The sequence below is a fragment of the Corvus moneduloides genome, chromosome Z (genome assembly GCF_009650955.1).
Source record: "Corvus moneduloides isolate bCorMon1 chromosome Z, bCorMon1.pri, whole genome shotgun sequence".
NCBI classification, from domain to species: domain Eukaryota; kingdom Metazoa; phylum Chordata; class Aves; order Passeriformes; family Corvidae; genus Corvus; species Corvus moneduloides.
This window is the reverse complement of record NC_045511.1, coordinates 64,615,186-64,624,513: the sequence shown is the minus strand read 5'-3', so window position 1 is coordinate 64,624,513 and position 9,328 is coordinate 64,615,186. Positions and strand designations below refer to the sequence as shown.

The window sequence follows — 9,328 nt, the reverse complement described above, 5'->3', positions numbered from 1 at the left end:
AACTGCTCTGCAGAAAGCATAATGCTATTGTTTATATGCTTTTGCTTATTTTTTGTTTCATAAAGTTGTTATAACTTTCTTAGTTGAAGCTCCATTTAGACAGCAAATTTTATATTGATTTTAAGACTGTTATTGTCCTTGACTACCATTAAAAATGGCTTTAAATAATTTAGCTTTACTTTTCATAGAAGTGTGTTTTTCTGGTTTTTTGTTATTGTTGTTGTTTTGATTGGGGGGGGGGGCTGTTTTGGATGGTTTTGTTTTGTTTTTAACCTGGGGGAAACAACATAAGTGTAAGGACACAGCATAAAAACAGTCTCTAAATTAATTGCTGGAATTCTATGCAAATGTGTAGAAAAAATATGTGAGGGGGTTTCTTTGGACAAGCGTGGCAACCAGGTTAAGCAAAAGAGTAAGTTTACTTTTTAAAAGTAATTAACTTTATAGACTATTATCCCTGTAAATGGATGGATTATATGAGGAAAAGTTAAATTTGAAATTTATAGGAGGACAAACCAGATAAAATTAATTATCAGATGCAAGCAATAGCACTAGGAAGTGTGATAGCACAAAACAGTGAATAGTCGTTGTACTAATTCCCATTCACATTTTTTGCTGACTCTTACAAGAAAATCATCTTGGTTTTGTTTCGTTTTGGCTTTGTTTCCTCCTGTGTTATTTGTAGAAAAAATTGTAACATCCTCTGAAATACTTGTGAAATCTGTTCATTTTCCCCATTAAAAATCTATAACTTTGGCTTGAAAATTTCTTCTTAGGTTTTAAAGAAAGAGGAAGGCTGAGAAGATTTTTAGTGCTCCAACTTTGAATTTTGCTTTTGCTATCTATTTTCTGCATGACCTTTACTTGAAGTGCCATATAGTTGCCATCATTAAATGCTATACACTACTGAAATTCTATCAGCTGACACTAATAACCTGGCAAACATGCAGCAGCACATTTTCACATGAATTATATATCCTTACCATCTTTTCCAGATTACTTTTAAAATAAGGTGTTGAACTCTGACAAATCAAAAGGTTTCAAAATATGTTTAGAAGCAATTTTCTGAGGTATTTTCTATCAAAAGCATTTAGACATCTATCTGTTTCTTGAGTTAGCTTCTAGGCAGTAATGCACTTAGAATTGAAGATCAGTAGCTTATTCATAAAGTTGTAATTTAAGGTAATCATTGCAGTTGGTACATTTCCAACTTGTGCTGGTTTTTCCTCCCAAACGACTTCTTTGACTGATAGTTTACTGTTAAGGTATGGTAATTATGTTTCTTTGCTTTTAAGTAGCACTTCAATTAGAATCTCCTAGAGTTTCCACTGGATTTGCTTTTTTTTTAATAAACCATTATTTGTTCTGCTGTTTGCAGAACTTCAGAGTGCTTTGTTACTTGTTTAATAGCTATTGGAGTTTGCATTTTAAAACTCTATTAATCAGGGAACTCAAAATGTCTTTCCTAATTTGTTGTTTGTTACTACACCAAACTCTGTCTCAGCAAATTTTTCATTACAAATCAAATGTGAAAACTGAGAAGTGAGAGACTGGAATTTTTGTACCAAATGCTGCATTGAAGCTGATTGTGTTTCCTTTAAAAGTCCTTGCTATACCTGTATGTAAAGCCTTGACATTTTTAATTGGTTTTGACAGTATGTAGTAATATTCCAAGTTGTTCCAGGGATATGAAAAATTCAGAAGTTTGATAAAGGCTCTCACATGCTTTCTTCAAACCCAAGTATCTATGGTGAGAGACTTTTGCTGTTGAATGCTGTTATTGCTGAGTTGAAGGTGTTCTAGGTCAAAAGTCTAGCCTGCACTTCACCACAGCCACTTCCATTACTCAGTCTTAAAAAGTTTTCGTGGCACTACACTTATTAGAATTGAGTGATTTTCCTGTTCTTCTTCTTGTCAAAAGCTTTCACTTCCCTAATCTTGATCTTGAGCTTCCCCTTCAGCTTCCCCAGATCTTAACTTTCTAATTTTTCTTCCTTGTGACTGGAAATACTGCACTGGTTTGCTCTGCATATTTAAATTCTTTTACAAAAGGATCACAGGGTGCTTTGGGTTTTGTGGTTTTGGTTTGTTGTTGTTGGGGTTTTTGGTTTTGTGATTTGGGTTTTTTTTTGGGTTGGGTTGGTTTGGTTGGTTGGGGTTTTTTTACATTGAGCATTTACTATTACTTGAAAAATCTGTTTGTTGCTTTTTTGCAGGTCTTTCCACACTTCCCTGTTGCGGTGAATAGCACAAGCTTGTCCATTAAAAACTTGCTAAGCAAGATTTTACAACTTCACAGCCAAAACTTTCTGTAATGTCTCCAACACTAGGAATACGATTCACTGGTCTCCAATACACAAATATGCCTCCTGGAAACGTTTGATTCAGCAAACAAAGAGAAGACAAAAGAAAAGTTAGGAAAAAATTAAAAGTTATACAGTTGAAACAATGGAAAAAAATATGGTGAACTTCTGGACTATGAGATTAAAGATGAACACTTTCTATCTGGATTACTCACAACCAGGAGTCAAGCTTAAAGTTGTTCAGTGGGAGGATGCTGCTTGTTTGTCTGAAAACTGTCGCCCAGTTTTATTTCATGGAAGGGGAAGGAGCATCATACCATCCAGAGCTATAATTCACATAACCTGCCCCCCCCTCCAAGTCTTGGCATTTTTATCAGAGTGTGCTAGTGACATTGTTTGCATCTCCATGCAGAAGTTTGTACCTGTGTTTTCTGCCACCACTGCTTGCTTTTAGCTTACCCAACTAGAAAAGTCCCCACTTGGACATCCATTTCAGATTGCACTGGATCTATCCTGCCTTCTTTTGTACCATATGAGCCGATGGTTTGTTTTATTTTTTAAAGGAAAAAACTAGACGTTTTCCACTTACACCAAAAGGTAGAAGCACCTTCAGCCTCCACAGTTTTCAGGCAATTTGTATTCTGTCTGAAGTGCTTCACACATTAAATTGTGACATGCACTGCTGTATTTTGGCATCCTCACTGTAGATCAAACCACAGGGTGTGCAAGACATAAAATCATACCAGGAAAACCCTTTGAAAAAACTATCAATAAATACATCTTACATAAAAGTTGAAATTTTATTTCTTTCTCGTGTTTTTCTTCATATAAAGTCAACCACCACCAGAAAACGGCAGTATGTGGATCAGTAAAGGGCCTCTTGATTAATCATTGATGTACTATAACCTTCTGGCATCAGGTAAAAGATTCTGCATATCAAAGACGGGAGAAAATTTTATTTCATAGTTAGATGTATTCCAGTACTAAGTTATTTAGGAATTTTAAATCTTAGCATTAATCATACCTCTTTTTATTTTTCATTTGTGACGTTTCCTCAAAAATGGGGAAGTTTGTTGCTTTTAAAATCTCTTTCTCTTCTTTCCCAAATAAAAATATTGTCCTCTTCCCACAAGGAAATTGAGTAGTCTGGTATAATAACAAATTGCAAAGAGCAGGTATTAAAAGGTTTGAGAGAAGAGTGAAAGAGCAAAATATAAAAGTTTAATTTGAACATCCATTATTACACAAATTGTCTGTGATTTCAACAGTCTTGTTCTTTTGTTGGAAATTTTAAGTATGGGAAGGAGTTAAGATTTGGCTTTTGCACCAAAACAAAATCAGGAAGAATCACTTGTGGAAAATAGAGAACTGATACAATTACACTCAAGTGCTTTAAATTACTACACATTAAAGCATTGTAGATAGTATAGGAAATGAGTAGACAGAAACTAGCATTAGTGAAAAGCAATTGCAGTTAAACTAGACTGAGTTTAGGGCAGGATGTTGTCTTGGGGCTTCATCAGCTTAAGTTATGTTTATAGACAAATGGTAGTAAAGTACCTCAGAAGTTTCTGTGAGGATTTTGCCAGTGAAAAATTAATTTTTTCTCATTACAATTTTAATGATATCCTTCATGGTTGAGAAAAATATATGAAATATTCTTGGTCAACATTTGCAAAAATGTGCTCATAAATAGTTATAACTGTTCAAAAGCTACTACAGGGAAGAAAAATAATAGGCATTATTGTTTTGAGAGAATAGGATAAAATAAAAATCCGTAATTTCTTAGAAGTTTTTGAGTGGAGTCAGAATGCATAATGAGAAACTGAAATCTGGAGCCAGGTTTAGTACAGTTGATTCTGACTCAAAACAGACATAAATTTCAAGATAAAAAATATAATTTACTCATCAATTGTCATATTGGAGATTTCTATCTTTGCATTCTCTTCCGATTGCAGCCATCCTACAAACACATACAGCCAGTTTGCATTACTTTACAGTACAAACTGTACAAGAATACGGAACTAAATCTAAACAGCTCTTAGAAAAATCAGTAAATACTGCTTCAAGATGCATGACTCAAATATTCATCAGCATCTATGGCTCTTTTTAAATCACTCTTACAGAGATTTTGGCACAATCAGAACTCATCAGATTTGACTTTCGCATTTTGAAATACTTTAGTTGACAGTTTACAGTTAATGGATGGTAGACAAAGATGAAAGGTATGCAGTGCAAATAGTTTCTCTCAGCACTACCAAGAGAATTACTTAGACATGGCATTGTTATCATACACTGATCACAAACATGAGATTAATGGTTAACCATGGAGTGTATGAGTCATGAAGCTTTCTTCTGGTGCTTACTTCAGAAGGTATTTTCCATTGTGTACCATGTGAGAAGAAATATAAGGTAAGGGATTTCTAGCTAAGGATCTAATTTAAAAAACCAACAAACCAAACACAAAAAAGGACCGTCAAGGAATGTCTTTGCTTATGAGAATAAATTGTCTCAGCTGAATTTAAGAAGACATAATCACATCAGTCCAGACTTCACTGTAGTTTGACTGTGGAAATGAGACCATTTTATCCACACTCCAGCTCACTTTTAAAGACTGCTAAGCAATAAATTTCTCACTTCATTCACTTTTAGGTCACCTTATGCTGCCACATCTGTGGCAGATTTGCTTTGGGAAAGTAAAGAATGTGACATTGATGACAAATTTCTATGCATCTGCTTGCAAATAGTTTGTAGTTTCTTTATAGCCTGTCTTGCCACCCAGAATATCATAGAGAAGATCCTCAGAGCAAAATGTAACTGCTACCAGCTGTCTTAAAAACCAAAATTCATCTAAATATTTTTACAGTAGAGTGTTCTTTTGAGTTCCTTACAGTCAGGGCTCCAAGGGAATGGATCTGTACACAGTTCCCAGCACAGTCACTTTCTAAGGCTGAATGCCTGATTTTGACTCTGCCAGTACTGATTTATGTCAAGCTAGTTCCAGGAACTTCAGAGAAACTGCTGCGGAATTATAAGTGCCATCATTACACAAGTATATATCTGATCAGTAACAGCTTCCTACATAAAGGAAAAAAATCCTGTGAGCTCATTTTAAGATATCTCCTGAAGTTTGACTGTACTTTCCCTTGTACAGAAAACTGCTCTTTCAGTCTATCAGTACAAATAGGCACCATATTAATTTCCCAAATATTTTTATCAGTGCAACCTTTCAAATATGTGTAAAGCACACAGCACATTTCTGCTAAACATAAGCATTCTGTGTCTTCCCAATGTAAGCATAAAATTAATTCCATGGAAACAGAGTGATACTGCTTCAAAATCAGAGTAGCTTAGCTCAAAACCAGAACTATCAAACATAAAGAAAGGAAGCAAACAAAATTAGCATTGTCAAGCAGTAGGGCTGACGACTGAGACAATCAACAAATTTAGAAATATCACATACCAACTGAATGAGGTACATCAACAGTTGCAGGAGTGAGGGCACAGTTTCTTAGAATTCTATGACTCAGCAAGGTTATTTGAGTTGGCATTAAGATTGGATTTTTAAAACAATTTGTTTATTTTCACTTGTCTTGTGCAACTGCCACATGTGTTACCAGGGCTGTTGCTTTGAAACAGAAACCTTATCCTCTGTTTCGTTGATTTTTTTTTGTGCACATAATTTTTCTTGGTTTTATGTAAATTTAAAAATCCCCTGAATAGTAGAAGAAACACATGCTTGCAGTTGATCTGCTGCGTGAAACATGAGTCTTGCTAATTTCACGTTTTCCTTTTTGGTATTGAAATAACTCAGTGGCCAGTACCAGCTTTTGTTCTTTGTTGTGCATGCTTCTAAGTTGTTTTACGCAACAAAGAATCCCTTGAGCTCAAAAAGGCATTTTCCCTGACATTCTCAAGAATATTCTAGATACCCGTGATCCCAAGGGAACAGGCAGGTGTGGGGCCTAGATCTCTCAGCAAATGCAGAGCCTGGGCAGAACCTGCTGTTATTTTTATCAGCACTTTCCTCTTGCTGCAGACAGAGGGAGAGAAAAGGGATAAAGCCTCAAGGTTGTTTCACTCAACTCCTGCATTTTAGATAGCAGGTCTTATTGTCTCAACATGTTATTCCATAACAGAACTTACTTACCTTTGCTGAAAAGAAGTTATGCTCACCCACACCCCTGAGTTTTCCTCAGCTGCTAACCTTGTAGTACCATGACCAGCACTGAAAATGGCTTTGTTACTTTCAGATATGCTTGATGGTGATGACCTTGTAGAAAGACAGCAAGTCCAGGAGATAATCTGGGCAATGCATCTTTCCAATGTATCCTCACTTAGAAAATGCACACTCAGAAAGGAGAGGCTGGGGGGCAGGGGTGGTGGGGTGTTATCTTTGCTGAATTTGGTCTGGGGCATAGCTTGATTCTGCTTTTCAATTTTTTTTCAAGATATGCCATGCATTTATTTTAGGGGCCTATCACAATTATGTTATTCAAATAATTCATTAAGAATGTGACCCCTTGGAGAAGTGTGGTCAGGCAGCTTTTTTCACCATGTTGTTTCTGGAGTGCCCTTGCACCCCATTAGATTTTGTTATGTGCAAAGACGCATGTTTGAAATTTCCACGTATATTTTCCAGGATTAATTAACTGGAGGCTGTAAGGAGACTCAGAGAAGCAAAGAACCTCTCAATTCTTGCCTGTATGTTCTTGCAGCAACAAGCCTTTACACACTTACGCAGGTTAAATGATGCACAAACAGGTGACATACTTGTTAGCTGCCATTTTTCATCAAGTGCTCCATCTTCTTTGCTGAGAAGAGTGGGCCTATTTCTGGAGTGCATGAAATGTTGTTGTACTGAAAGCATATGTTATCCTAGACATCTCAGTAAATTATTAACATGCCATCATGTCAGGTGCTCTTTGTCCCCTTTTTCTCTCACTCAGTTCTGATAATTATTTGAAACTCAGCATTTAAGAATACTGTCTTTGTTAAATGCCTGTGGGATGAGGTAAGGCCATGAGATTAATTCCAACATTTTGCAGACCCACACATAGTTTAGCAAGTAGCAGCTTTGAGAGGGAAAAGAAGTAGATTACTCACTTTTTCTCTCTTCTTCACCAAACCCCAAGTGTATGAAATTTAGATGAGCTTTTAGTGTGGCACTCACTAGGCTTGATTTGGTATTCATGTTCATTACAGGCTTTCACACTACAGACTGTAGGAGAATCACTCCTGTTCAGTTCAAATGGGGCCTGAATTAAAGTTAACATTTCTGTGTCACTCTTTTATAGACTTTTCTATTATCTCCCACTTCAACAAAAAACTGGATGAGAAGATCACAGAGGTTCTTCCTGACTTTGGGGTGAGATTTTCTGTACTTCCCATGTAGGCACACTCGTCTTACAAATGAGTCTCAGGGTATTCAGTAAGTGCTACAGAAAGACCAAGGAAGACTGCATACCTGCTATCAGTTCTCTCTCAAAAAATGCGAGACAAAAAACAGAGGAATGAAAGAACAGGAACCAGTGAATGCAAAATTCTCCTCTGTGGTATAGTTTAGGCAGTTGGTTATGTCAGGGAAGACTGGATGTACAACTCTGCCATGCCAAAATGATAGTACTTGTGAACATGGCAAGTTGCTGCTAATAGGTACATATAGCAAAGTGCCATTGAGAATCTGCTCAAGGGTTTACATGGAATTGGAATAAGACTCTCAAGTGCAGTGCACATAAAATCAAGGTAAGACAACATTGGAAGGCAAAACCCCATGATTGTGAGGTTTTCCAGGTTATAAGCAACCTATGTCTTCCAGTAACTACTGATTTCTGTTTCTGATGATGCTCGCAATGGCTTTACCTAGACTGAAAATATGTAATTGATAGTCTTATAAATGCTACTGGCAACTACAACCCCAAATTTAGGTTAATGATGCATTCTCCTCCTGTTTTAGGAAACAACCTTGAGACCTTTGAGAAGAAAAAGCTTTTGTCAGCTCCTGTATGTCCTTTCTCTGTCTCTGTACATATATAGAGGTATATTGTACTATGCTGTACTGTTTTTATTTTTTCCTTCACATATCACATTTCCTTTAGTAATGTGTTTCCTGAACTTATCTCTGACTTATTTTTGCTTTTGAATCCAAACTTCAGTTCAAATTTAGACTTCTGTATGATTCTCAAGCAAGACATACAACATCAGTTTTCCTACTTACCTTTTTCTGCAAAGAGAAAGGGATAAATTTACCCTCATTCACATTTGTGAAGCCCCAAAATGACTTAAATGTTTTGTGTGATTTGTCAGGAAGACTTTCAACAAAAAAACAACAAAAGAGAAAAGATATCATAGAAAAGAGAACAACACATGGGAAAACATACTTTTTCCCTCTCCCTTCTTAGTACTGATTTTAGCATAAAAATATGCTAAAGCCACTAAACAGAAAGACGCAGCAGTAATGACAGGAAATACTAGACTGTATTAATTTGATGCAATATGTTGCATTAATTGGGAACCCTGCAATACTAGGTTTCTGCTCCAGTTTTTCTCTAGTACAGGCAGCCAGAACTACATCCAGTGCCTTTCGTGTTGTTCAATAACCATGCTCATCCCAAGTCCAGTGTAAAATGCAGCTGGCCAGCTTTCTGAGGATCCTTCCCATGGTGGGATTCTCAGGCAGCAGAGAGTCACCAAAACTACTGACCTTTGCAGAAAGCATATTTGGAATAGGTGCAGGCTGCGGTCAGATGTGGGCCACACTGGTCTCCAGTTGCTTCAGTGAACCTTTTGCCATCAGAGTGCTCCAGTTTGCATTACCAGGCTCAGCAGTGGTGATCCCTTTGTCTAAAGCAGCATGAAGATGTCTTTAAGCTATCACGTCCCCTAACGTCCTTGTTTATCTGCTAACAGCCTTCATTGTGTGTGATGACTTGTGAAAGGCCGTAATTCATACAGTGAAAGTAACAACTTCATCCATAAGGCATGAAAAACTGATCAGACAAGCATTCTGGCTTCTGCTTGTTCCT

The 9,328-nt window shown here is 36.7% G+C and overlaps 1 long non-coding RNA gene across 1 annotated transcript; it reads right to left on the bottom strand.

Moving 5' to 3' along the window:
• Nucleotides 1-3,154: 3,154 nt before the first annotated feature.
• Nucleotides 3,155-6,726, bottom strand: LOC116438617. Its single transcript, XR_004237843.1, has 3 exons — nucleotides 5,767-6,726; nucleotides 3,328-3,449; nucleotides 3,155-3,232 (listed from the first exon to the last, which is right to left on the bottom strand). It is a non-coding gene; the product is annotated as an uncharacterized LOC116438617 (long non-coding RNA).
• Between the last annotated feature and the right edge of the window lie 2,602 nt (nucleotides 6,727-9,328).